The sequence below is a fragment of the Gymnoscopelus braueri genome, assembly GCF_963280865.1.
Source record: "Gymnoscopelus braueri genome assembly, chromosome: 22".
NCBI classification, from domain to species: Eukaryota; Metazoa; Chordata; class Actinopteri; order Myctophiformes; family Myctophidae; genus Gymnoscopelus; species Gymnoscopelus braueri.
This window is the reverse complement of record NC_137624.1, coordinates 495,001-500,000: the sequence shown is the minus strand read 5'-3', so window position 1 is coordinate 500,000 and position 5,000 is coordinate 495,001. Positions and strand designations below refer to the sequence as shown.

Genomic DNA, 5,000 nt, shown 5'->3' with positions numbered 1-5,000 from the left:
TTTTTTTTTTACTTTACTGGAGTATTTACAGTTTTCAGTACATTTACTTCTACTCCACCACACCAGAGGGAAATATTATACTTTTACTCAACTATAATTTGACAGCTTTAGTTACTAGTTTGTAGATTTTGATTATTATTACCAAACATACATTAACCACTTCAGCCCTTATATACATTTTCCTGCCATTTCAAAATAGCCAATCTACAAGCTCACAATCATGCTGCAATGCATTGTGAGCTTGTTGATCTGCTGTTTTCAAAAGATTTTTATACAATTTGAAAACTTGCATAATCTGCATAATGACTGAGTAGCCTGCTTTCTACTTTTGGTAGGCTACTTTAATTAGACTCTGCACGGTGCTACTTTAAGTATAGCCTACATTTTGATACCAATACTTTTGTACTTTTACTCAAGTAGGCTGCATTTTGAATTCCCAGACTTTTACTTGTAACAGAGTATTTCTATATTGCAGTATTGATACTTTTACTTAAGTAAAACTTTGTGAGTAGGCTACTTTTTCCATCACTGCCGTTAGGGTCCATTTGGTTCCATTTGTACACTGTCAGAGTTACATAAAATTTCTCTTTTGGGTCTCGAGCTAAAAAGTTTGGGATCCACTGGTCTATACTATAGCATGACAGCAACGGCGAAGGTGTTAATAAACTATGAAATGATGTAGCAGCTATATTATTATTATAGTAAGGCTATAATAAGCATAAAGTATAGGAATCTAAATAGGCTGCTATGGGCTGTTTGATATTATATTATATTATTAAACTTCACATCCCTACTTTCAGCACATGTAAACAATAAAAAGAAAATAGCAGATCTACAATCTCACAACATGTGATGCTTGTGTGAGCCTGTAGATCGGCGTTTTTCGCTATTTTTGAGAATTGTTTTAAAGTATAACATTTTATGGTGTAGGTGTTTAAAGTAGCCTAATTAATTCTGCTCCATTCAGATAGTAAAACTGATGCCTCTGTGCCTGCCTGCCTGCCTGCCTGCCTGCCTGCATGCGTGCGTGTGTGTCCATACGTCATAAAGTGCTGTATGGGGTCAGTCAGACCCCATGCCACGGTAACCCTGCTTGTAAACGCCACACTCCTTGTTCCACTTGATCTCTAACACACTGTATAACTAATAGTAGCCTACATTTACTACAAATAGCCTACTGTAGTAGCCTACTTCAGTAAAATGTTGAGGTGCTTTTACTTTACTTTTGTTACATTTTTCAATACTTTATAGTGTAGCCTACTTCTACTCCACTCAGAGGTAAATAATGTACTTATTTTGTTTTGCATACTGACTACAATTATATGAATAGTTACTACTTATTTGTAGATTAAGATCATTATTACAATTTCTATTCGAAAATAGACGATCTACAAGCTCACAAGTTGTGAGCTTGTAGATCTGCTATTTTCAAAAGAAAATGGAACCCCTTGTAAAAGCCACTCTGCTTGTTCCACTTAACCCCTAACACCCATTGATGTCTTTTAAAGAGGGGTGGGCTCTCCGCACTCTGATTGGTTGATTTGTGTTCTTGTTGTTGACAACCTGTGTTTGGACGCAGTGGGGTCAAAGTATGGCCCAGGAACCTCCCAAAGTGGGGTCAAAGTATGGCCCAGGGACCTCCCAAGGGTCCTTGAGGGGGTTCCAGGGGGTCCCCAGCAAAATGAGTTAATAGCATCAAAATAAGTTAAAACCCTACTTGGGCTATTCAAAAATAGCCAATCTACAAGCTCACAACCTGCCATGATGCGACATACTGTGAGCTTGTCGATCAGCTATTTTTGAAACATTTTGAAAAAAATGATGACTGAAAGCACGCACACACACGCGCGCGCGCGCGCGCACGCACGCACGCACGCACGCACGCACGCACGCACGCACGCACGCACGCACGCACGCACGCACGCACGCACGCACACACACACACACACACACACACACACACACACACACACACACACACACACACACACTCACACACACACACACACCCCATGTGCCAAAGAGTATTTGAGAACGCAGAGAGATAAAAGACCAACCTCTCGGACAGATACAGCTGCCTTCTTCAGGGTATTAAATGTAGTGTAAGTGATATTTCTTTGTTAAAACAACAAAGGTTAACGCTATAATCATTGCTAGAGTGTTTGTTCAGTAACAGGGGTCTCCTTGTCTCTCCAGCTCTTTTACCCATTAAGACCGGGAACGCATCTCTGTCATTTTAGATTTCTTTGGCTATAAAAATAGCAGATCTACAAGCTCATAGCGCGGCACTCGGTGTCGCGCTATGAGCTTGTATATCTGCTATTTTTGAAAAATCATGAAAATGTGCGCAAATATTTTTTTCTTTTTTAAAGCGAATATTTGTAACTCAAATCTTTGATTCTGGGGGGTCCCTGGAAGACGATATTTTCAGATGGGGGTCCGGGGCCAAATACATATCATTTTGGGGGTCCTTGACATGAAACCACTGATTATAGCAATGTAAGGTTTTTAAAAAAAACTGTTAGGATTTAGAAGACATTTGTAGAATCCCCCAAAAGCAAAGATGTGAGTGAAAAATGTTCGCTTTAAAACATATATACTCAAAGATTTGGAAAAATGTTCATGATTTTTCAAAAAAATAGCTGATCCACAAGGTTCTACGAGCTTGAATGGCCAAAGTATAAGATAATGGTTAAAGTGGTTAACATCTAAAATGACACAGATGCTTTCCCGGTCTTAATGGTTTAATGTAATGAAGTGATATTTATTTTAAAACAACAAAGGTTAAAGCTATAATCATAGATTACTTGTTCAGTAACAGGGGTCTCCCCTTCTCTCCAGCTCTTTAATAAACAGAAAATACATTTTCATGTGGGTTGTCAATTTCAGCCAGTAGGCCTACCCATTTATCAGCTTCAATTTTATAGTGTTCCAGATTTGATATGCCTATTTCTTTGCGCACCATTTCCAATTTAATTTGTTTATCCTGTATCCTGTGTGAGTTCTCTCTCTCCTGATTGGATGAAATTATTATCCTGACCTGAAAATGCATTTTCCGTTTACTAAGGGACCAGTCGAAATTTAGGAAATGGGGGGTATGGAGGAAAATAGGGGAGGGTCATGCCATTTTAAATTTAGTCCGAGGGAGGGTCAACTAATTTTATTTTGAGTCCAAGGGAGGGTCATGCATTTTTGAATTAATAAAATAGACCGGGTTTTTATATATATTTTTTACTACAGTTTTTATGAATTACATTCTCCCCTTCCCCTCATCAATTTTACAAACAAGTTATAAATTATTATAACACCAAACAACCACCCGCCAGAGCGCACACTCCGCACAGGCTGCAATGGATGCGTGGAGACGGCCAGGACGCACAGCGCGCACCTCTGTCAATACGGTAATGGTAGACACCAGTTCTCTGGTTGAGATTCAACATCAAGTGAAACGCTGCACATAACCAGTGATAGGTTAGATTTAAAGCCTATATTCCAGTTTATAATGTGCGGAAGCCAAGCAACACTTTTGACAGAGAGAGGGGGGGGGGGCATGAGAGAGCGCGCGGGCGCACGAGAGAGAGGGGGGGGGGGGAGCATGAGAGAGCGGGGAGAGAGGGAGGGAGAGAGAACCCGACGTCGGATCAACAGCAATACAAATTAATAACTGCAAACAGATCCAAAGATTAGGCTATCAATATCATACAAAAGCAGAGAGAAGCTGTGTTCTCACCGCTCTGATGGACAATAAATAATCCTTTTGCAAACAATATCCATGTTCTGTTCCTTTGTCAACAATGATCCAAATGGGAAGTTTATTTCAGCAGCTAGAACATGACAGTTTGACATAGATTAGTTTGAGCAATTTTTGCTGTGCAGCTCCTCATTTAAGTTAATTGCCTTCACCTGCTGCTGTGCTGCTGCGCAACAGGGCAGATCTCCGCCAGGCCAGGTGGCCCTATCCAGGCCCATGAAATTCATAGGCAGTCTACAGTCGGTTCTGTTCCTTTTATTTTAAATCTACAAGCTATAATTATTAAAAATTAAGAAATACTATATTTTAAATAGTGAAAAATACAGAAAATAGGGGAAAATACATAAAATCTCTAATCTGTGATTCTAATGTGATTAATGTGACCCCTACAGTCAGTGAAGCCCAGTGCTGAATGTGACAAATATTGAGACAAATAGGCTATAACCCAATACATAATTTTATGAAATAAATGGGTTATATTTTACAGATAGTTACACTATTCTTGTACTATATTAAAATTAAATCATCCTTAACCTTCAAGTTAAATTAATTATTTCCGTGGACTTCATCGTTTTATTTGATGGCCTTCTTTTTGATTGGCCTTTTACAGGCCCTACCAGCCTGTAGGGGGAGGTAGAGAGTAACATATTATAATACCAGTCTGTAGGGGGAGGTAGAGAGTAACATATTATAATAGCAGCCTGTAGGGGGAGGTAGAGAGTAACATATTATAATACCAGTCTGTAGGGGGAGGTAGAGAGTAACATATTATAATAGCAGCCTGTAGGGGAGGTAGAGAGTAACATATTATAATACCAGTCTGTAGGGGGAGGTAGAGAGTAACATATTATAATACCACTCTATAGGGGGAGGTAGAGAGTAACATATTACTATTAAAACATGTACACGCACTTTCGTACACTACAGTGCGTGTACATGTTTACTTGCTGTCCTTTATGCCGAATGGCAGAGGATTTCTTGTTTACCTCCATGTAATGCATCAATGCAATTCAATAAACGATGCAATAACAGTAAAAGTTTGTCGATTATTTTGCCGCGGTAATGGTATTATTTTTTCTTTTTAGAGGTCTTAAAAGGTCTTAAATGTGTACTTAAGAAGTCTGCAGATACCCTGTTCCCAACAACACCTTTCCCATTGTTCCCCCTATGTGTCAATCATTGTGCTTGGCCTATCCAGACAGTGGGCGTGTTCAATATTTGGCCAATCAGTGACGCTCTTCTTGGTGAC

The 5,000-nt window shown here is 39.3% G+C and overlaps 1 protein-coding gene across 1 annotated transcript in view; it reads left to right on the top strand.

The window, feature by feature from the left end:
* Nucleotides 1–5,000, top strand: part of LOC308078268 (thrombospondin-3b-like) — a gene marked incomplete at its 5' end in the record, with an annotated part of 95,952 nt that overhangs the window by 628 nt on the left and 90,324 nt on the right. The gene's annotated exons all lie outside the window — the stretch shown is intronic.